The following is a 22,428-nucleotide window of genomic DNA, read 5'->3' on the forward strand; positions in this document are numbered from 1 at the left end:
GAGGTTGCATCTCTCAGCCCTGGGTCGGGCAGAGCCCCAGCGGGCCATGCCCACAACCTCTCTCAGCACGGGTCCCCCAGAAGGCTCCTTTGGGACCAGGATTCTCTTGCGGGTGACTCTTTAAGGTCTGGCCCCTGGATGGAGGGGCACCAGGAGTAGAGGAGCAGGAAGGGGAAGGGGGTGGCCATGCGAGGGGACACTTTCAGGCCAAGTCCCAGCTTCAGCCTGATCCTCCTGGGAACCCCGGGGTGTACGTCACACCTCCTGGTTGTCCCGCTCTGAGACAAGGAGCCGGGCTTCGCATTCCCCCAGCAGCCAGTCGTGGGCTGAGGACACCTGGGGCGTTGGGAACTCCCTGGCTTCTCCTTGGCTTAACATCTGGAGCTGCTTGTGAATCGTGCCGCCACACACACACCCGAGTGCAGGTGTCTTCTGCACAGACTGCGGGCCTCGCTCTTCTGAATGCCGCTAGCTCGCCACCCACCCACGGGTGAACCTGGTCAGGGTACTTTCTCTCGGGGGCAGACTCTGATCCTGGCGGGCTACCGGTGTTTCTGTTTGCTCGTTTCTTTCTTCCATTTCGGGAAAGGCTTCCTTACTGGGTGTGGAAATCTCCTATGCCTTTCCTCGCCTATTCTGTCAGCTTTAAAATTCTCTTTCAGTTGCCACCCTCACAGATGGATTAGGAAACTCTTTCCGGTGCACTCATTAGTGAAATGACCTCAATGAAGCTGGAATCCAATATCTAATGGCCGATTTTTAGCGAGTCCACACGCCAGGGTGGTCGGGGTCCAATGCAGCCCCGGCCAGGCCCAGGCCCCGGCCCCTTGGACTGGGCCACAGGAGGACACAGAGGAGGGTCCCGGCCCCCCCGGTCGCGTTGCCGGCAGTTCTCCAAGGGCTTGGGCGTTTTCCAGAGGTAGGAGATGGAGGGGACTGATTTCTTCAGCGCCCCACAAACCACGCCACCCCACCCATGGGACACATCCCTAGAGAGAGAGAGAGACGCCCCATACACTCGCTCCCCTCCCCCATGCGCTGTGCCCCAGCCCGGGGCCCGGGGGAATAGGCGGCAGCCCACCCACAGGGTGGGGGGCCCAGCTGAAAGGGGTTGTCGGGGAGGGCGGCCCCTGCCTGGGGTCAAAGGGCGGGCGATCCGCGCGTGCGCAATCGGCGGCGGCGGCGGCGGCGGCGGCGGCGGCGGGGGCGGCCACGAGCTGGGGGTGGGGGGCGGGTAGGTGAAGGAGGCCAGGCGAGGAGAGGAAGGGGGCTGGAAGGTCTCCACCTTGGCGAGTCCAGCCGTGGAGGCGCATCTTGTGTGAGTGTGAGTGTGTGTGTGTGTGTGTGTGTGTGTATAGAGAGACAGCCCCCCACCCCGGCCCACCGCTCCCTGCCCGCCCCGCCCCGCCTGTCACCCCCGTCCCTCGGAGCCCGCCGGACCCGGCCGGTGAACTCAACAGGCCCGGCCCGGCGCGGGTCAGCGCCGGTGCGGGGCCTGGGGCGGGAGGAGGCGGCGGGGAAGCGCAGAGAGGCTCGGCTTCTTGAGCGGGGCAGGGGCGCCCTCCGCCGTCTAGGGCCACACCACCCTGAACGCGCCCGACCTCGTCTGGTCTCGGAAGCTAAGCAGGGTCGGGCCTGGTTAGTACTTGGATGGGAGACCGCCTGGGAATACCGGGTGCCGTAGGCTTCTTCTTTTTTTTTTTTTTTGTTTTGCCTCTTGTTCTGTCCCCTCTCTGGGAGCGAGGCGGCGGCCCGGGGTGGGGGTCACCCCCACCCTCAGCGCCCGCCGCGGTGCCTGGCGCCCCAGCCCGCACCGTGGGGCCTCCTCTTGTCCCAAGCCGCGACACCGCCGTCACGCGGCAGCATGCGTGGCTTCTGGACTGTCAGGTCTCAGACCAAAGGTCTGCTCTGTGGGAACCGACACGCTGGAGGAAACCTTGAGAGTCTGAGAGGGGAGGGAGTTCCAGAAGAAGGCCAGGATGTCATTTGGAGGGAGTATGTGACCAGAACTCGTCCCGTTGCTTTTGGGGTTCTATGGGCTACACGTAGGAATCTTTGGTGGTGGCACCTGATGTTGGGGGATCCGGAGTCGCACCCAGACCTGCTCCACAGGCCTCCTTTTACTTTTCTCTTCGGATTCATTATTTTTAAAAAGTGTCTCTTATCTCTATGATTGCATTTTCTTTTCTCTCTCTTTTCAAGCAGATGATGGGAGTCCAAGTATTAAGGTGACATGTGTTGCCCGTGCCCCCCTCCCCCCTGTGTTCTTATTCATTTACCTCTGATGTCGTTCCAGCGTATTGTGGGGGTACCAATGTTAAGGTCGGGTACGTTGCCCTCTCCCAGCCTCCCCCCTCGGGTCAGAGCCTCAAGTGCGCCCATGCCCCAGTCGGTGCGCACCCACCCCATTCCTAATGGAGGTGTATGCCCATCCCCTCCCCCCACCCGCCCGACACCCACCCGATGAAGGTGATTCCTCTGTGTCCACTTAGGTGTCCATCGGTTCGTACCCATTTGCTGGTGAGCGCGAGCACGTGGTGCTCGTGTGTCCATTCTTGGGCTACCTGGCTTACTGGAACGGGTTCCAGCTCTGGCCAGGAGAACCACGAGAGGTGCCCTCTCACCGCTGCTCCTCCTAGCTGAATAGCACTCCGTGGTGTCCACGCGCCACATTTCATTTACGCACTCGTGGGTCGATGGGCACTCGGGTCGCTTCCAGGTCTTTGCGATTGTGACTTGTGCCCTGACTCTAACCCTAACCCTTACCCAGCCCGTCTCCTCCTCGGCCCCTGCCTGACTGACTCCTTCCCGCCCGGCCTGTCACCTGTCACCGTCCTCTGCCCCTGCCTGACACGCTCCTCCCCGCCCGGGCCGTCACCGTCCTCGGCCCCTGCCTGACGGGGCTCCTCCGTCGCCTGGGCCTTCCAAGGGCTTGGTGTGGACGCTGGTTCCAGGACGCCCTCCCAGGAACCCGGTAGCAGGGCGGCCGCAGCGTCTCGCGCCACCCAACCGTCCGCCGGCCGGCGGCCGTCGCTAAGTGGCCTGCGGGGGACGTGCCCCCACTGTGGGGCGGGCGCCCAGCCTGGTGTCTTCTCCGAGGCCCCGTGGCTGCTTTCACCCCCCCCCGCAAGGGGAGAGCCGCGGAGGTGGGGACCGCCTCCTCGTGGGGACGTACACCCAGCTCTCCACGTCGGATTCCGGGGCTCTCTGTCCTGCCAGAAGGCCCAGCTGGCCTGCGGGTCCTTAGAGTGGCAAAAACATCCGAAAACTGAGATTGAGGGTCCGGTGGTTGTCTGCACTTTTGTGCTGGGCACCCCAGGGAGGCCCGGGGGCTGGCTGGACGACGCGGTCTGCTGGGCAGGGGGGGGGGTTTGGAGGAGCAACTGATGCCCTTTGCACTTTGGGTAGCAAGTGTCTGAGGTGTCTCTGAGCCCTGCGCCATGTCGGGGGTGGGGGGTGGGAGGTCGGTGGGGGTGGAGGAGCAGGAGGAGGAGGAGGAGGAGGTGGGAAGGGCCGTGGCCTGCAGTCGTCTTCCCGGGGTGGCTTCTTCCACAGGCTGCTTGGCCTGGGCTCCCTGCACCTGGGCCTTTGGAGGACTGGCCCTGTGCTTGCCAACGCTTCCCCTGCAGGGACCCAGAGCTGGGAGGTTGCATCTCTCAGCCCTGGGTCGGGCAGAGCCCCAGCGGGCCATGCCCACAACCTCTCTCAGCACGGGTCCCCCAGAAGGCTCCTTTGGGACCAGGATTCTCTTGCGGGTGACTCTTTAAGGTCTGGCCCCTGGATGGAGGGGCACCAGGAGTAGAGGAGCAGGAAGGGGAAGGGGGTGGCCATGCGAGGGGACACTTTCAGGCCAAGTCCCAGCTTCAGCCTGATCCTCCTGGGAACCCCGGGGTGTACGTCACACCTCCTGGTTGTCCCGCTCTGAGACAAGGAGCCGGGCTTCGCATTCCCCCAGCAGCCAGTCGTGGGCTGAGGACACCTGGGGCGTTGGGAACTCCCTGGCTTCTCCTTGGCTTAACATCTGGAGCTGCTTGTGAATCGTGCCGCCACACACACACCCGAGTGCAGGTGTCTTCTGCACAGACTGCGGGCCTCGCTCTTCTGAATGCCGCTAGCTCGCCACCCACCCACGGGTGAACCTGGTCAGGGTACTTTCTCTCGGGGGCAGACTCTGATCCTGGCGGGCTACCGGTGTTTCTGTTTGCTCGTTTCTTTCTTCCATTTCGGGAAAGGCTTCCTTACTGGGTGTGGAAATCTCCTATGCCTTTCCTCGCCTATTCTGTCAGCTTTAAAATTCTCTTTCAGTTGCCACCCTCACAGATGGATTAGGAAACTCTTTCCGGTGCACTCATTAGTGAAATGACCTCAATGAAGCTGGAATCCAATATCTAATGGCCGATTTTTAGCGAGTCCACACGCCAGGGTGGTCGGGGTCCAATGCAGCCCCGGCCAGGCCCAGGCCCCGGCCCCTTGGACTGGGCCACAGGAGGACACAGAGGAGGGTCCCGGCCCCCCCGGTCGCGTTGCCGGCAGTTCTCCAAGGGCTTGGGCGTTTTCCAGAGGTAGGAGATGGAGGGGACTGATTTCTTCAGCGCCCCACAAACCACGCCACCCCACCCATGGGACACATCCCTAGAGAGAGAGAGAGACGCCCCATACACTCGCTCCCCTCCCCCATGCGCTGTGCCCCAGCCCGGGGCCCGGGGGAATAGGCGGCAGCCCACCCACAGGGTGGGGGGCCCAGCTGAAAGGGGTTGTCGGGGAGGGCGGCCCCTGCCTGGGGTCAAAGGGCGGGCGATCCGCGCGTGCGCAATCGGCGGCGGCGGCGGCGGCGGCGGCGGCGGCGGGGCGGCCACGAGCTGGGGGTGGGGGGCGGGTAGGTGAAGGAGGCCAGGCGAGGAGAGGAAGGGGGCTGGAAGGTCTCCACCTTGGCGAGTCCAGCCGTGGAGGCGCATCTTGTGTGAGTGTGAGTGTGTGTGTGTGTGTGTGTGTGTGTATAGAGAGACAGCCCCCCACCCCGGCCCACCGCTCCCTGCCCGCCCCGCCCCGCCTGTCACCCCCGTCCCTCGGAGCCCGCCGGACCCGGCCGGTGAACTCAACAGGCCCGGCCCGGCGCGGGTCAGCGCCGGTGCGGGGCCTGGGGCGGGAGGAGGCGGCGGGGAAGCGCAGAGAGGCTCGGCTTCTTGAGCGGGGCAGGGGCGCCCTCCGCCGTCTAGGGCCACACCACCCTGAACGCGCCCGACCTCGTCTGGTCTCGGAAGCTAAGCAGGGTCGGGCCTGGTTAGTACTTGGATGGGAGACCGCCTGGGAATACCGGGTGCCGTAGGCTTCTTCTTTTTTTTTTTTTTTGTTTTGCCTCTTGTTCTGTCCCCTCTCTGGGAGCGAGGCGGCGGCCCGGGGTGGGGGTCACCCCCACCCTCAGCGCCCGCCGCGGTGCCTGGCGCCCCAGCCCGCACCGTGGGGCCTCCTCTTGTCCCAAGCCGCGACACCGCCGTCACGCGGCAGCATGCGTGGCTTCTGGACTGTCAGGTCTCAGACCAAAGGTCTGCTCTGTGGGAACCGACACGCTGGAGGAAACCTTGAGAGTCTGAGAGGGGAGGGAGTTCCAGAAGAAGGCCAGGATGTCATTTGGAGGGAGTATGTGACCAGAACTCGTCCCGTTGCTTTTGGGGTTCTATGGGCTACACGTAGGAATCTTTGGTGGTGGCACCTGATGTTGGGGGATCCGGAGTCGCACCCAGACCTGCTCCACAGGCCTCCTTTTACTTTTCTCTTCGGATTCATTATTTTTAAAAAGTGTCTCTTATCTCTATGATTGCATTTTCTTTTCTCTCTCTTTTCAAGCAGATGATGGGAGTCCAAGTATTAAGGTGACATGTGTTGCCCGTGCCCCCCTCCCCCCTGTGTTCTTATTCATTTACCTCTGATGTCGTTCCAGCGTATTGTGGGGGTACCAATGTTAAGGTCGGGTACGTTGCCCTCTCCCAGCCTCCCCCCTCGGGTCAGAGCCTCAAGTGCGCCCATGCCCCAGTCGGTGCGCACCCACCCCATTCCTAATGGAGGTGTATGCCCATCCCCTCCCCCCACCCGCCCGACACCCACCCGATGAAGGTGATTCCTCTGTGTCCACTTAGGTGTCCATCGGTTCGTACCCATTTGCTGGTGAGCGCGAGCACGTGGTGCTCGTGTGTCCATTCTTGGGCTACCTGGCTTACTGGAACGGGTTCCAGCTCTGGCCAGGAGAACCACGAGAGGTGCCCTCTCACCGCTGCTCCTCCTAGCTGAATAGCACTCCGTGGTGTCCACGCGCCACATTTCATTTACGCACTCGTGGGTCGATGGGCACTCGGGTCGCTTCCAGGTCTTTGCGATTGTGACTTGTGCCCTGACTCTAACCCTAACCCTTACCCAGCCCGTCTCCTCCTCGGCCCCTGCCTGACTGACTCCTTCCCGCCCGGCCTGTCACCTGTCACCGTCCTCTGCCCCTGCCTGACACGCTCCTCCCCGCCCGGGCCGTCACCGTCCTCGGCCCCTGCCTGACGGGGCTCCTCCGTCGCCTGGGCCTTCCAAGGGCTTGGTGTGGACGCTGGTTCCAGGACGCCCTCCCAGGAACCCGGTAGCAGGGCGGCCGCAGCGTCTCGCGCCACCCAACCGTCCGCCGGCCGGCGGCCGTCGCTAAGTGGCCTGCGGGGGACGTGCCCCCACTGTGGGGCGGGCGCCCAGCCTGGTGTCTTCTCCGAGGCCCCGTGGCTGCTTTCACCCCCCCCCGCAAGGGGAGAGCCGCGGAGGTGGGGACCGCCTCCTCGTGGGGACGTACACCCAGCTCTCCACGTCGGATTCCGGGGCTCTCTGTCCTGCCAGAAGGCCCAGCTGGCCTGCGGGTCCTTAGAGTGGCAAAAACATCCGAAAACTGAGATTGAGGGTCCGGTGGTTGTCTGCACTTTTGTGCTGGGCACCCCAGGGAGGCCCGGGGGCTGGCTGGACGACGCGGTCTGCTGGGCAGGGGGGGGGGTTTGGAGGAGCAACTGATGCCCTTTGCACTTTGGGTAGCAAGTGTCTGAGGTGTCTCTGAGCCCTGCGCCATGTCGGGGGTGGGGGGTGGGAGGTCGGTGGGGGTGGAGGAGCAGGAGGAGGAGGAGGAGGAGGTGGGAAGGGCCGTGGCCTGCAGTCGTCTTCCCGGGGTGGCTTCTTCCACAGGCTGCTTGGCCTGGGCTCCCTGCACCTGGGCCTTTGGAGGACTGGCCCTGTGCTTGCCAACGCTTCCCCTGCAGGGACCCAGAGCTGGGAGGTTGCATCTCTCAGCCCTGGGTCGGGCAGAGCCCCAGCGGGCCATGCCCACAACCTCTCTCAGCACGGGTCCCCCAGAAGGCTCCTTTGGGACCAGGATTCTCTTGCGGGTGACTCTTTAAGGTCTGGCCCCTGGATGGAGGGGCACCAGGAGTAGAGGAGCAGGAAGGGGAAGGGGGTGGCCATGCGAGGGGACACTTTCAGGCCAAGTCCCAGCTTCAGCCTGATCCTCCTGGGAACCCCGGGGTGTACGTCACACCTCCTGGTTGTCCCGCTCTGAGACAAGGAGCCGGGCTTCGCATTCCCCCAGCAGCCAGTCGTGGGCTGAGGACACCTGGGGCGTTGGGAACTCCCTGGCTTCTCCTTGGCTTAACATCTGGAGCTGCTTGTGAATCGTGCCGCCACACACACACCCGAGTGCAGGTGTCTTCTGCACAGACTGCGGGCCTCGCTCTTCTGAATGCCGCTAGCTCGCCACCCACCCACGGGTGAACCTGGTCAGGGTACTTTCTCTCGGGGGCAGACTCTGATCCTGGCGGGCTACCGGTGTTTCTGTTTGCTCGTTTCTTTCTTCCATTTCGGGAAAGGCTTCCTTACTGGGTGTGGAAATCTCCTATGCCTTTCCTCGCCTATTCTGTCAGCTTTAAAATTCTCTTTCAGTTGCCACCCTCACAGATGGATTAGGAAACTCTTTCCGGTGCACTCATTAGTGAAATGACCTCAATGAAGCTGGAATCCAATATCTAATGGCCGATTTTTAGCGAGTCCACACGCCAGGGTGGTCGGGGTCCAATGCAGCCCCGGCCAGGCCCAGGCCCCGGCCCCTTGGACTGGGCCACAGGAGGACGCAGAGGAGGGTCCCGGCCCCCCCGGTCGCGTTGCCGGCAGTTCTCCAAGGGCTTGGGCGTTTTCCAGAGGTAGGAGATGGAGGGGACTGATTTCTTCAGCGCCCCACAAACCACGCCACCCCACCCATGGGACACATCCCTAGAGAGAGAGAGAGACGCCCCATACACTCGCTCCCCTCCCCCATGCGCTGTGCCCCAGCCCGGGGCCCGGGGGAATAGGCGGCAGCCCACCCACAGGGTGGGGGGCCCAGCTGAAAGGGGTTGTCGGGGAGGGCGGCCCCTGCCTGGGGTCAAAGGGCGGGCGATCCGCGCGTGCGCAATCGGCGGCGGCGGCGGCGGCGGCGGCGGCGGCGGGGGCGGCCACGAGCTGGGGGTGGGGGGCGGGTAGGTGAAGGAGGCCAGGCGAGGAGAGGAAGGGGGCTGGAAGGTCTCCACCTTGGCGAGTCCAGCCGTGGAGGCGCATCTTGTGTGAGTGTGAGTGTGTGTGTGTGTGTGTGTGTGTGTATAGAGAGACAGCCCCCCACCCCGGCCCACCGCTCCCTGCCCGCCCCGCCCCGCCTGTCACCCCCGTCCCTCGGAGCCCGCCGGACCCGGCCGGTGAACTCAACAGGCCCGGCCCGGCGCGGGTCAGCGCCGGTGCGGGGCCTGGGGCGGGAGGAGGCGGCGGGGAAGCGCAGAGAGGCTCGGCTTCTTGAGCGGGGCAGGGGCGCCCTCCGCCGTCTAGGGCCACACCACCCTGAACGCGCCCGACCTCGTCTGGTCTCGGAAGCTAAGCAGGGTCGGGCCTGGTTAGTACTTGGATGGGAGACCGCCTGGGAATACCGGGTGCCGTAGGCTTCTTCTTTTTTTTTTTTTTTGTTTTGCCTCTTGTTCTGTCCCCTCTCTGGGAGCGAGGCGGCGGCCCGGGGTGGGGGTCACCCCCACCCTCAGCGCCCGCCGCGGTGCCTGGCGCCCCAGCCCGCACCGTGGGGCCTCCTCTTGTCCCAAGCCGCGACACCGCCGTCACGCGGCAGCATGCGTGGCTTCTGGACTGTCAGGTCTCAGACCAAAGGTCTGCTCTGTGGGAACCGACACGCTGGAGGAAACCTTGAGAGTCTGAGAGGGGAGGGAGTTCCAGAAGAAGGCCAGGATGTCATTTGGAGGGAGTATGTGACCAGAACTCGTCCCGTTGCTTTTGGGGTTCTATGGGCTACACGTAGGAATCTTTGGTGGTGGCACCTGATGTTGGGGGATCCGGAGTCGCACCCAGACCTGCTCCACAGGCCTCCTTTTACTTTTCTCTTCGGATTCATTATTTTTAAAAAGTGTCTCTTATCTCTATGATTGCATTTTCTTTTCTCTCTCTTTTCAAGCAGATGATGGGAGTCCAAGTATTAAGGTGACATGTGTTGCCCGTGCCCCCCTCCCCCCTGTGTTCTTATTCATTTACCTCTGATGTCGTTCCAGCGTATTGTGGGGGTACCAATGTTAGGGTCGGGTACGTTGCCCTCTCCCTGCCTCCCCCCTCGGGTCAGAGCCTCAAGTGCGCCCATCCCCCAGTCGGTGCGCACCCACCCCATTCCTAATGGAGGTGTATGCCCATCCCCTCCCCCCACCCGCCCGACACCCACCCGATGAAGGTGATTCCTCTGTGTCCACTTAGGTGTCCATCGGTTCGTACCCATTTGCTGGTGAGCGCGAGCACGTGGTGCTCGTGTGTCCATTCTTGGGCTACCTGGCTTACTGGAACGGGTTCCAGCTCTGGCCAGGAGAACCACGAGAGGTGCCCTCTCACCGCTGCTCCTCCTAGCTGAATAGCACTCCGTGGTGTCCACGCGCCACATTTCATTTACGCACTCGTGGGTCGATGGGCACTCGGGTCGCTTCCAGGTCTTTGCGATTGTGACTTGTGCCCTGACTCTAACCCTAACCCTTACCCAGCCCGTCTCCTCCTCGGCCCCTGCCTGACTGACTCCTTCCCGCCCGGCCTGTCACCTGTCACCGTCCTCTGCCCCTGCCTGACACGCTCCTCCCCGCCCGGGCCGTCACCGTCCTCGGCCCCTGCCTGACGGGGCTCCTCCGTCGCCTGGGCCTTCCAAGGGCTTGGTGTGGACGCTGGTTCCAGGACGCCCTCCCAGGAACCCGGTAGCAGGGCGGCCGCAGCGTCTCGCGCCACCCAACCGTCCGCCGGCCGGCGGCCGTCGCTAAGTGGCCTGCGGGGGACGTGCCCCCACTGTGGGGCGGGCGCCCAGCCTGGTGTCTTCTCCGAGGCCCCGTGGCTGCTTTCACCCCCCCCCGCAAGGGGAGAGCCGCGGAGGTGGGGACCGCCTCCTCGTGGGGACGTACACCCAGCTCTCCACGTCGGATTCCGGGGCTCTCTGTCCTGCCAGAAGGCCCAGCTGGCCTGCGGGTCCTTAGAGTGGCAAAAACATCCGAAAACTGAGATTGAGGGTCCGGTGGTTGTCTGCACTTTTGTGCTGGGCACCCCAGGGAGGCCCGGGGGCTGGCTGGACGACGCGGTCTGCTGGGCAGGGGGGGGGGTTTGGAGGAGCAACTGATGCCCTTTGCACTTTGGGTAGCAAGTGTCTGAGGTGTCTCTGAGCCCTGCGCCATGTCGGGGGTGGGGGGTGGGAGGTCGGTGGGGGTGGAGGAGCAGGAGGAGGAGGAGGAGGAGGTGGGAAGGGCCGTGGCCTGCAGTCGTCTTCCCGGGGTGGCTTCTTCCACAGGCTGCTTGGCCTGGGCTCCCTGCACCTGGGCCTTTGGAGGACTGGCCCTGTGCTTGCCAACGCTTCCCCTGCAGGGACCCAGAGCTGGGAGGTTGCATCTCTCAGCCCTGGGTCGGGCAGAGCCCCAGCGGGCCATGCCCACAACCTCTCTCAGCACGGGTCCCCCAGAAGGCTCCTTTGGGACCAGGATTCTCTTGCGGGTGACTCTTTAAGGTCTGGCCCCTGGATGGAGGGGCACCAGGAGTAGAGGAGCAGGAAGGGGAAGGGGGTGGCCATGCGAGGGGACACTTTCAGGCCAAGTCCCAGCTTCAGCCTGATCCTCCTGGGAACCCCGGGGTGTACGTCACACCTCCTGGTTGTCCCGCTCTGAGACAAGGAGCCGGGCTTCGCATTCCCCCAGCAGCCAGTCGTGGGCTGAGGACACCTGGGGCGTTGGGAACTCCCTGGCTTCTCCTTGGCTTAACATCTGGAGCTGCTTGTGAATCGTGCCGCCACACACACACCCGAGTGCAGGTGTCTTCTGCACAGACTGCGGGCCTCGCTCTTCTGAATGCCGCTAGCTCGCCACCCACCCACGGGTGAACCTGGTCAGGGTACTTTCTCTCGGGGGCAGACTCTGATCCTGGCGGGCTACCGGTGTTTCTGTTTGCTCGTTTCTTTCTTCCATTTCGGGAAAGGCTTCCTTACTGGGTGTGGAAATCTCCTATGCCTTTCCTCGCCTATTCTGTCAGCTTTAAAATTCTCTTTCAGTTGCCACCCTCACAGATGGATTAGGAAACTCTTTCCGGTGCACTCATTAGTGAAATGACCTCAATGAAGCTGGAATCCAATATCTAATGGCCGATTTTTAGCGAGTCCACACGCCAGGGTGGTCGGGGTCCAATGCAGCCCCGGCCAGGCCCAGGCCCCGGCCCCTTGGACTGGGCCACAGGAGGACGCAGAGGAGGGTCCCGGCCCCCCCGGTCGCGTTGCCGGCAGTTCTCCAAGGGCTTGGGCGTTTTCCAGAGGTAGGAGATGGAGGGGACTGATTTCTTCAGCGCCCCACAAACCACGCCACCCCACCCATGGGACACATCCCTAGAGAGAGAGAGAGACGCCCCATACACTCGCTCCCCTCCCCCATGCGCTGTGCCCCAGCCCGGGGCCCGGGGGAATAGGCGGCAGCCCACCCACAGGGTGGGGGGCCCAGCTGAAAGGGGTTGTCGGGGAGGGCGGCCCCTGCCTGGGGTCAAAGGGCGGGCGATCCGCGCGTGCGCAATCGGCGGCGGCGGCGGCGGCGGCGGCGGCGGCGGGGGCGGCCACGAGCTGGGGGTGGGGGGCGGGTAGGTGAAGGAGGCCAGGCGAGGAGAGGAAGGGGGCTGGAAGGTCTCCACCTTGGCGAGTCCAGCCGTGGAGGCGCATCTTGTGTGAGTGTGAGTGTGTGTGTGTGTGTGTGTGTGTGTATAGAGAGACAGCCCCCCACCCCGGCCCACCGCTCCCTGCCCGCCCCGCCCCGCCTGTCACCCCCGTCCCTCGGAGCCCGCCGGACCCGGCCGGTGAACTCAACAGGCCCGGCCCGGCGCGGGTCAGCGCCGGTGCGGGGCCTGGGGCGGGAGGAGGCGGCGGGGAAGCGCAGAGAGGCTCGGCTTCTTGAGCGGGGCAGGGGCGCCCTCCGCCGTCTAGGGCCACACCACCCTGAACGCGCCCGACCTCGTCTGGTCTCGGAAGCTAAGCAGGGTCGGGCCTGGTTAGTACTTGGATGGGAGACCGCCTGGGAATACCGGGTGCCGTAGGCTTCTTCTTTTTTTTTTTTTTTGTTTTGCCTCTTGTTCTGTCCCCTCTCTGGGAGCGAGGCGGCGGCCCGGGGTGGGGGTCACCCCCACCCTCAGCGCCCGCCGCGGTGCCTGGCGCCCCAGCCCGCACCGTGGGGCCTCCTCTTGTCCCAAGCCGCGACACCGCCGTCACGCGGCAGCATGCGTGGCTTCTGGACTGTCAGGTCTCAGACCAAAGGTCTGCTCTGTGGGAACCGACACGCTGGAGGAAACCTTGAGAGTCTGAGAGGGGAGGGAGTTCCAGAAGAAGGCCAGGATGTCATTTGGAGGGAGTATGTGACCAGAACTCGTCCCGTTGCTTTTGGGGTTCTATGGGCTACACGTAGGAATCTTTGGTGGTGGCACCTGATGTTGGGGGATCCGGAGTCGCACCCAGACCTGCTCCACAGGCCTCCTTTTACTTTTCTCTTCGGATTCATTATTTTTAAAAAGTGTCTCTTATCTCTATGATTGCATTTTCTTTTCTCTCTCTTTTCAAGCAGATGATGGGAGTCCAAGTATTAAGGTGACATGTGTTGCCCGTGCCCCCCTCCCCCCTGTGTTCTTATTCATTTACCTCTGATGTCGTTCCAGCGTATTGTGGGGGTACCAATGTTAGGGTCGGGTACGTTGCCCTCTCCCTGCCTCCCCCCTCGGGTCAGAGCCTCAAGTGCGCCCATCCCCCAGTCGGTGCGCACCCACCCCATTCCTAATGGAGGTGTATGCCCATCCCCTCCCCCCACCCGCCCGACACCCACCCGATGAAGGTGATTCCTCTGTGTCCACTTAGGTGTCCATCGGTTCGTACCCATTTGCTGGTGAGCGCGAGCACGTGGTGCTCGTGTGTCCATTCTTGGGCTACCTGGCTTACTGGAACGGGTTCCAGCTCTGGCCAGGAGAACCACGAGAGGTGCCCTCTCACCGCTGCTCCTCCTAGCTGAATAGCACTCCGTGGTGTCCACGCGCCACATTTCATTTACGCACTCGTGGGTCGATGGGCACTCGGGTCGCTTCCAGGTCTTTGCGATTGTGACTTGTGCCCTGACTCTAACCCTAACCCTTACCCAGCCCGTCTCCTCCTCGGCCCCTGCCTGACTGACTCCTTCCCGCCCGGCCTGTCACCTGTCACCGTCCTCTGCCCCTGCCTGACACGCTCCTCCCCGCCCGGGCCGTCACCGTCCTCGGCCCCTGCCTGACGGGGCTCCTCCGTCGCCTGGGCCTTCCAAGGGCTTGGTGTGGACGCTGGTTCCAGGACGCCCTCCCAGGAACCCGGTAGCAGGGCGGCCGCAGCGTCTCGCGCCACCCAACCGTCCGCCGGCCGGCGGCCGTCGCTAAGTGGCCTGCGGGGGACGTGCCCCCACTGTGGGGCGGGCGCCCAGCCTGGTGTCTTCTCCGAGGCCCCGTGGCTGCTTTCACCCCCCCCCGCAAGGGGAGAGCCGCGGAGGTGGGGACCGCCTCCTCGTGGGGACGTACACCCAGCTCTCCACGTCGGATTCCGGGGCTCTCTGTCCTGCCAGAAGGCCCAGCTGGCCTGCGGGTCCTTAGAGTGGCAAAAACATCCGAAAACTGAGATTGAGGGTCCGGTGGTTGTCTGCACTTTTGTGCTGGGCACCCCAGGGAGGCCCGGGGGCTGGCTGGACGACGCGGTCTGCTGGGCAGGGGGGGGGGTTTGGAGGAGCAACTGATGCCCTTTGCACTTTGGGTAGCAAGTGTCTGAGGTGTCTCTGAGCCCTGCGCCATGTCGGGGGTGGGGGGTGGGAGGTCGGTGGGGGTGGAGGAGCAGGAGGAGGAGGAGGAGGAGGTGGGAAGGGCCGTGGCCTGCAGTCGTCTTCCCGGGGTGGCTTCTTCCACAGGCTGCTTGGCCTGGGCTCCCTGCACCTGGGCCTTTGGAGGACTGGCCCTGTGCTTGCCAACGCTTCCCCTGCAGGGACCCAGAGCTGGGAGGTTGCATCTCTCAGCCCTGGGTCGGGCAGAGCCCCAGCGGGCCATGCCCACAACCTCTCTCAGCACGGGTCCCCCAGAAGGCTCCTTTGGGACCAGGATTCTCTTGCGGGTGACTCTTTAAGGTCTGGCCCCTGGATGGAGGGGCACCAGGAGTAGAGGAGCAGGAAGGGGAAGGGGGTGGCCATGCGAGGGGACACTTTCAGGCCAAGTCCCAGCTTCAGCCTGATCCTCCTGGGAACCCCGGGGTGTACGTCACACCTCCTGGTTGTCCCGCTCTGAGACAAGGAGCCGGGCTTCGCATTCCCCCAGCAGCCAGTCGTGGGCTGAGGACACCTGGGGCGTTGGGAACTCCCTGGCTTCTCCTTGGCTTAACATCTGGAGCTGCTTGTGAATCGTGCCGCCACACACACACCCGAGTGCAGGTGTCTTCTGCACAGACTGCGGGCCTCGCTCTTCTGAATGCCGCTAGCTCGCCACCCACCCACGGGTGAACCTGGTCAGGGTACTTTCTCTCGGGGGCAGACTCTGATCCTGGCGGGCTACCGGTGTTTCTGTTTGCTCGTTTCTTTCTTCCATTTCGGGAAAGGCTTCCTTACTGGGTGTGGAAATCTCCTATGCCTTTCCTCGCCTATTCTGTCAGCTTTAAAATTCTCTTTCAGTTGCCACCCTCACAGATGGATTAGGAAACTCTTTCCGGTGCACTCATTAGTGAAATGACCTCAATGAAGCTGGAATCCAATATCTAATGGCCGATTTTTAGCGAGTCCACACGCCAGGGTGGTCGGGGTCCAATGCAGCCCCGGCCAGGCCCAGGCCCCGGCCCCTTGGACTGGGCCACAGGAGGACGCAGAGGAGGGTCCCGGCCCCCCCGGTCGCGTTGCCGGCAGTTCTCCAAGGGCTTGGGCGTTTTCCAGAGGTAGGAGATGGAGGGGACTGATTTCTTCAGCGCCCCACAAACCACGCCACCCCACCCATGGGACACATCCCTAGAGAGAGAGAGAGACGCCCCATACACTCGCTCCCCTCCCCCATGCGCTGTGCCCCAGCCCGGGGCCCGGGGGAATAGGCGGCAGCCCACCCACAGGGTGGGGGGCCCAGCTGAAAGGGGTTGTCGGGGAGGGCGGCCCCTGCCTGGGGTCAAAGGGCGGGCGATCCGCGCGTGCGCAATCGGCGGCGGCGGCGGCGGCGGCGGCGGCGGCGGGGGCGGCCACGAGCTGGGGGTGGGGGGCGGGTAGGTGAAGGAGGCCAGGCGAGGAGAGGAAGGGGGCTGGAAGGTCTCCACCTTGGCGAGTCCAGCCGTGGAGGCGCATCTTGTGTGAGTGTGAGTGTGTGTGTGTGTGTGTGTGTGTGTATAGAGAGACAGCCCCCCACCCCGGCCCACCGCTCCCTGCCCGCCCCGCCCCGCCTGTCACCCCCGTCCCTCGGAGCCCGCCGGACCCGGCCGGTGAACTCAACAGGCCCGGCCCGGCGCGGGTCAGCGCCGGTGCGGGGCCTGGGGCGGGAGGAGGCGGCGGGGAAGCGCAGAGAGGCTCGGCTTCTTGAGCGGGGCAGGGGCGCCCTCCGCCGTCTAGGGCCACACCACCCTGAACGCGCCCGACCTCGTCTGGTCTCGGAAGCTAAGCAGGGTCGGGCCTGGTTAGTACTTGGATGGGAGACCGCCTGGGAATACCGGGTGCCGTAGGCTTCTTCTTTTTTTTTTTTTTTGTTTTGCCTCTTGTTCTGTCCCCTCTCTGGGAGCGAGGCGGCGGCCCGGGGTGGGGGTCACCCCCACCCTCAGCGCCCGCCGCGGTGCCTGGCGCCCCAGCCCGCACCGTGGGGCCTCCTCTTGTCCCAAGCCGCGACACCGCCGTCACGCGGCAGCATGCGTGGCTTCTGGACTGTCAGGTCTCAGACCAAAGGTCTGCTCTGTGGGAACCGACACGCTGGAGGAAACCTTGAGAGTCTGAGAGGGGAGGGAGTTCCAGAAGAAGGCCAGGATGTCATTTGGAGGGAGTATGTGACCAGAACTCGTCCCGTTGCTTTTGGGGTTCTATGGGCTACACGTAGGAATCTTTGGTGGTGGCACCTGATGTTGGGGGATCCGGAGTCGCACCCAGACCTGCTCCACAGGCCTCCTTTTACTTTTCTCTTCGGATTCATTATTTTTAAAAAGTGTCTCTTATCTCTATGATTGCATTTTCTTTTCTCTCTCTTTTCAAGCAGATGATGGGAGTCCAAGTATTAAGGTGACATGTGTTGCCCGTGCCCCCCTCCCCCCTGTGTTCTTATTCATTTACCTCTGATGTCGTTCCAGCGTATTGTGGGGGTACCAATGTTAAGGTCGGGTACGTTGCCCTCTCCCAGCCTCCCCCCTCGGGTCAGAGCCTCAAGTGCGCCCATGCCCCAGTCGGTGCGCACCCACCCCATTCCTAATGGAGGTGTATGCCCATCCCCTCCCCCCACCCGCCCGACACCCACCCGATGAAGGTGATTCCTCTGTGTCCACTTAGGTGTCCATCGGTTCGTACCCATTTGCTGGTGAGCGCGAGCACGTGGTGCTCGTGTGTCCATTCTTGGGCTACCTGGCTTACTGGAACGGGTTCCAGCTCTGGCCAGGAGAACCACGAGAGGTGCCCTCTCACCGCTGCTCCTCCTAGCTGAATAGCACTCCGTGGTGTCCACGCGCCACATTTCATTTACGCACTCGTGGGTCGATGGGCACTCGGGTCGCTTCCAGGTCTTTGCGATTGTGACTTGTGCCCTGACTCTAACCCTAACCCTTACCCAGCCCGTCTCCTCCTCGGCCCCTGCCTGACTGACTCCTTCCCGCCCGGCCTGTCACCTGTCACCGTCCTCTGCCCCTGCCTGACACGCTCCTCCCCGCCCGGGCCGTCACCGTCCTCGGCCCCTGCCTGACGGGGCTCCTCCGTCGCCTGGGCCTTCCAAGGGCTTGGTGTGGACGCTGGTTCCAGGACGCCCTCCCAGGAACCCGGTAGCAGGGCGGCCGCAGCGTCTCGCGCCACCCAACCGTCCGCCGGCCGGCGGCCGTCGCTAAGTGGCCTGCGGGGGACGTGCCCCCACTGTGGGGCGGGCGCCCAGCCTGGTGTCTTCTCCGAGGCCCCGTGGCTGCTTTCACCCCCCCCCGCAAGGGGAGAGCCGCGGAGGTGGGGACCGCCTCCTCGTGGGGACGTACACCCAGCTCTCCACGTCGGATTCCGGGGCTCTCTGTCCTGCCAGAAGGCCCAGCTGGCCTGCGGGTCCTTAGAGTGGCAAAAACATCCGAAAACTGAGATTGAGGGTCCGGTGGTTGTCTGCACTTTTGTGCTGGGCACCCCAGGGAGGCCCGGGGGCTGGCTGGACGACGCGGTCTGCTGGGCAGGGGGGGGGGGTTTGGAGGAGCAACTGATGCCCTTTGCACTTTGGGTAGCAAGTGTCTGAGGTGTCTCTGAGCCCTGCGCCATGTCGGGGGTGGGGGGTGGGAGGTCGGTGGGGGTGGAGGAGCAGGAGGAGGAGGAGGAGGAGGTGGGAAGGGCCGTGGCCTGCAGTCGTCTTCCCGGGGTGGCTTCTTCCACAGGCTGCTTGGCCTGGGCTCCCTGCACCTGGGCCTTTGGAGGACTGGCCCTGTGCTTGCCAACGCTTCCCCTGCAGGGACCCAGAGCTGGGAGGTTGCATCTCTCAGCCCTGGGTCGGGCAGAGCCCCAGCGGGCCATGCCCACAACCTCTCTCAGCACGGGTCCCCCAGAAGGCTCCTTTGGGACCAGGATTCTCTTGCGGGTGACTCTTTAAGGTCTGGCCCCTGGATGGAGGGGCACCAGGAGTAGAGGAGCAGGAAGGGGAAGGGGGTGGCCATGCGAGGGGACACTTTCAGGCCAAGTCCCAGCTTCAGCCTGATCCTCCTGGGAACCCCGGGGTGTACGTCACACCTCCTGGTTGTCCCGCTCTGAGACAAGGAGCCGGGCTTCGCATTCCCCCAGCAGCCAGTCGTGGGCTGAGGACACCTGGGGCGTTGGGAACTCCCTGGCTTCTCCTTGGCTTAACATCTGGAGCTGCTTGTGAATCGTGCCGCCACACACACACCCGAGTGCAGGTGTCTTCTGCACAGACTGCGGGCCTCGCTCTTCTGAATGCCGCTAGCTCGCCACCCACCCACGGGTGAACCTGGTCAGGGTACTTTCTCTCGGGGGCAGACTCTGATCCTGGCGGGCTACCGGTGTTTCTGTTTGCTCGTTTCTTTCTTCCATTTCGGGAAAGGCTTCCTTACTGGGTGTGGAAATCTCCTATGCCTTTCCTCGCCTATTCTGTCAGCTTTAAAATTCTCTTTCAGTTGCCACCCTCACAGATGGATTAGGAAACTCTTTCCGGTGCACTCATTAGTGAAATGACCTCAATGAAGCTGGAATCCAATATCTAATGGCCGATTTTTAGCGAGTCCACACGCCAGGGTGGTCGGGGTCCAATGCAGCCCCGGCCAGGCCCAGGCCCCGGCCCCTTGGACTGGGCCACAGGAGGACGCAGAGGAGGGTCCCGGCCCCCCCGGTCGCGTTGCCGGCAGTTCTCCAAGGGCTTGGGCGTTTTCCAGAGGTAGGAGATGGAGGGGACTGATTTCTTCAGCGCCCCACAAACCACGCCACCCCACCCATGGGACACATCCCTAGAGAGAGAGAGAGACGCCCCATACACTCGCTCCCCTCCCCCATGCGCTGTGCCCCAGCCCGGGGCCCGGGGGAATAGGCGGCAGCCCACCCACAGGGTGGGGGGCCCAGCTGAAAGGGGTTGTCGGGGAGGGCGGCCCCTGCCTGGGGTCAAAGGGCGGGCGATCCGCGCGTGCGCAATCGGCGGCGGCGGCGGCGGCGGCGGCGGCGGCGGCGGCGGCGGCGGGGGCGGCCACGAGCTGGGGGTGGGGGGCGGGTAGGTGAAGGAGGCCAGGCGAGGAGAGGAAGGGGGCTGGAAGGTCTCCACCTTGGCGAGTCCAGCCGTGGAGGCGCATCTTGTGTGAGTGTGAGTGTGTGTGTGTGTGTGTGTGTGTGTATAGAGAGACAGCCCCCCACCCCGGCCCACCGCTCCCTGCCCGCCCCGCCCCGCCTGTCACCCCCGTCCCTCGGAGCCCGCCGGACCCGGCCGGTGAACTCAACAGGCCCGGCCCGGCGCGGGTCAGCGCCGGTGCGGGGCCTGGGGCGGGAGGAGGCGGCGGGGAAGCGCAGAGAGGCTCGGCTTCTTGAGCGGGGCAGGGGCGCCCTCCGCCGTCTAGGGCCACACCACCCTGAACGCGCCCGACCTCGTCTGGTCTCGGAAGCTAAGCAGGGTCGGGCCTGGTTAGTACTTGGATGGGAGACCGCCTGGGAATACCGGGTGCCGTAGGCTTCTTCTTTTTTTTTTTTTTTGTTTTGCCTCTTGTTCTGTCCCCTCTCTGGGAGCGAGGCGGCGGCCCGGGGTGGGGGTCACCCCCACCCTCAGCGCCCGCCGCGGTGCCTGGCGCCCCAGCCCGCACCGTGGGGCCTCCTCTTGTCCCAAGCCGCGACACCGCCGTCACGCGGCAGCATGCGTGGCTTCTGGACTGTCAGGTCTCAGACCAAAGGTCTGCTCTGTGGGAACCGACACGCTGGAGGAAACCTTGAGAGTCTGAGAGGGGAGGGAGTTCCAGAAGAAGGCCAGGATGTCATTTGGAGGGAGTATGTGACCAGAACTCGTCCCGTTGCTTTTGGGGTTCTATGGGCTACACGTAGGAATCTTTGGTGGTGGCACCTGATGTTGGGGGATCCGGAGTCGCACCCAGACCTGCTCCACAGGCCTCCTTTTACTTTTCTCTTCGGATTCATTATTTTTAAAAAGTGTCTCTTATCTCTATGATTGCATTTTCTTTTCTCTCTCTTTTCAAGCAGATGATGGGAGTCCAAGTATTAAGGTGACATGTGTTGCCCGTGCCCCCCTCCCCCCTGTGTTCTTATTCATTTACCTCTGATGTCGTTCCAGCGTATTGTGGGGGTACCAATGTTAAGGTCGGGTACGTTGCCCTCTCCCAGCCTCCCCCCTCGGGTCAGAGCCTCAAGTGCGCCCATGCCCCAGTCGGTGCGCACCCACCCCATTCCTAATGGAGGTGTATGCCCATCCCCTCCCCCCACCCGCCCGACACCCACCCGATGAAGGTGATTCCTCTGTGTCCACTTAGGTGTCCATCGGTTCGTACCCATTTGCTGGTGAGCGCGAGCACGTGGTGCTCGTGTGTCCATTCTTGGGCTACCTGGCTTACTGGAACGGGTTCCAGCTCTGGCCAGGAGAACCACGAGAGGTGCCCTCTCACCGCTGCTCCTCCTAGCTGAATAGCACTCCGTGGTGTCCACGCGCCACATTTCATTTACGCACTCGTGGGTCGATGGGCACTCGGGTCGCTTCCAGGTCTTTGCGATTGTGACTTGTGCCCTGACTCTAACCCTAACCCTTACCCAGCCCGTCTCCTCCTCGGCCCCTGCCTGACTGACTCCTTCCCGCCCGGCCTGTCACCTGTCACCGTCCTCTGCCCCTGCCTGACACGCTCCTCCCCGCCCGGGCCGTCACCGTCCTCGGCCCCTGCCTGACGGGGCTCCTCCGTCGCCTGGGCCTTCCAAGGGCTTGGTGTGGACGCTGGTTCCAGGACGCCCTCCCAGGAACCCGGTAGCAGGGCGGCCGCAGCGTCTCGCGCCACCCAACCGTCCGCCGGCCGGCGGCCGTCGCTAAGTGGCCTGCGGGGGACGTGCCCCCACTGTGGGGCGGGCGCCCAGCCTGGTGTCTTCTCCGAGGCCCCGTGGCTGCTTTCACCCCCCCCCGCAAGGGGAGAGCCGCGGAGGTGGGGACCGCCTCCTCGTGGGGACGTACACCCAGCTCTCCACGTCGGATTCCGGGGCTCTCTGTCCTGCCAGAAGGCCCAGCTGGCCTGCGGGTCCTTAGAGTGGCAAAAACATCCGAAAACTGAGATTGAGGGTCCGGTGGTTGTCTGCACTTTTGTGCTGGGCACCCCAGGGAGGCCCGGGGGCTGGCTGGACGACGCGGTCTGCTGGGCAGGGGGGGGGGTTTGGAGGAGCAACTGATGCCCTTTGCACTTTGGGTAGCAAGTGTCTGAGGTGTCTCTGAGCCCTGCGCCATGTCGGGGGTGGGGGGTGGGAGGTCGGTGGGGGTGGAGGAGCAGGAGGAGGAGGAGGAGGAGGTGGGAAGGGCCGTGGCCTGCAGTCGTCTTCCCGGGGTGGCTTCTTCCACAGGCTGCTTGGCCTGGGCTCCCTGCACCTGGGCCTTTGGAGGACTGGCCCTGTGCTTGCCAACGCTTCCCCTGCAGGGACCCAGAGCTGGGAGGTTGCATCTCTCAGCCCTGGGTCGGGCAGAGCCCCAGCGGGCCATGCCCACAACCTCTCTCAGCACGGGTCCCCCAGAAGGCTCCTTTGGGACCAGGATTCTCTTGCGGGTGACTCTTTAAGGTCTGGCCCCTGGATGGAGGGGCACCAGGAGTAGAGGAGCAGGAAGGGGAAGGGGGTGGCCATGCGAGGGGACACTTTCAGGCCAAGTCCCAGCTTCAGCCTGATCCTCCTGGGAACCCCGGGGTGTACGTCACACCTCCTGGTTGTCCCGCTCTGAGACAAGGAGCCGGGCTTCGCATTCCCCCAGCAGCCAGTCGTGGGCTGAGGACACCTGGGGCGTTGGGAACTCCCTGGCTTCTCCTTGGCTTAACATCTGGAGCTGCTTGTGAATCGTGCCGCCACACACACACCCGAGTGCAGGTGTCTTCTGCACAGACTGCGGGCCTCGCTCTTCTGAATGCCGCTAGCTCGCCACCCACCCACGGGTGAACCTGGTCAGGGTACTTTCTCTCGGGGGCAGACTCTGATCCTGGCGGGCTACCGGTGTTTCTGT

General features: G+C 63.9%; 6 non-coding genes across 6 annotated transcripts; all 6 read left to right on the forward strand.

The window, feature by feature from the left end:
- The first annotated feature begins 1,568 nt into the window (after window positions 1-1,568).
- On the forward strand, window positions 1,569-1,687 carry LOC142876524 (5S ribosomal RNA). Its single transcript, XR_012923425.1, has one exon. It is a non-coding gene; the product is annotated as a 5S ribosomal RNA (ribosomal RNA).
- Window positions 1,688-5,210: 3,523 nt separating this feature from the next.
- On the forward strand, window positions 5,211-5,329 carry LOC142876536 (5S ribosomal RNA). Its single transcript, XR_012923437.1, has one exon. It is a non-coding gene; the product is annotated as a 5S ribosomal RNA (ribosomal RNA).
- Window positions 5,330-8,853: 3,524 nt separating this feature from the next.
- Window positions 8,854-8,972, forward strand: LOC142876547 (5S ribosomal RNA). The gene has a single exon (XR_012923448.1). It is a non-coding gene; the product is annotated as a 5S ribosomal RNA (ribosomal RNA).
- A 3,524-nt stretch (window positions 8,973-12,496) lies between these two features.
- On the forward strand, window positions 12,497-12,615 carry LOC142876559 (5S ribosomal RNA). Its single transcript, XR_012923459.1, has one exon. It is a non-coding gene; the product is annotated as a 5S ribosomal RNA (ribosomal RNA).
- Window positions 12,616-16,139: 3,524 nt separating this feature from the next.
- LOC142876570 (5S ribosomal RNA) lies at window positions 16,140-16,258 on the forward strand. Its single transcript, XR_012923470.1, has one exon. It is a non-coding gene; the product is annotated as a 5S ribosomal RNA (ribosomal RNA).
- A 3,537-nt stretch (window positions 16,259-19,795) lies between these two features.
- LOC142876581 (5S ribosomal RNA) lies at window positions 19,796-19,914 on the forward strand. The gene has a single exon (XR_012923481.1). It is a non-coding gene; the product is annotated as a 5S ribosomal RNA (ribosomal RNA).
- The last annotated feature ends 2,514 nt before the right edge of the window (window positions 19,915-22,428 follow it).

The sequence above is a fragment of the Microcebus murinus genome, chromosome 15 (assembly GCF_040939455.1).
Source record: "Microcebus murinus isolate Inina chromosome 15, M.murinus_Inina_mat1.0, whole genome shotgun sequence".
Lineage (NCBI taxonomy): Eukaryota > Metazoa > Chordata > Mammalia > Primates > Cheirogaleidae > Microcebus > Microcebus murinus.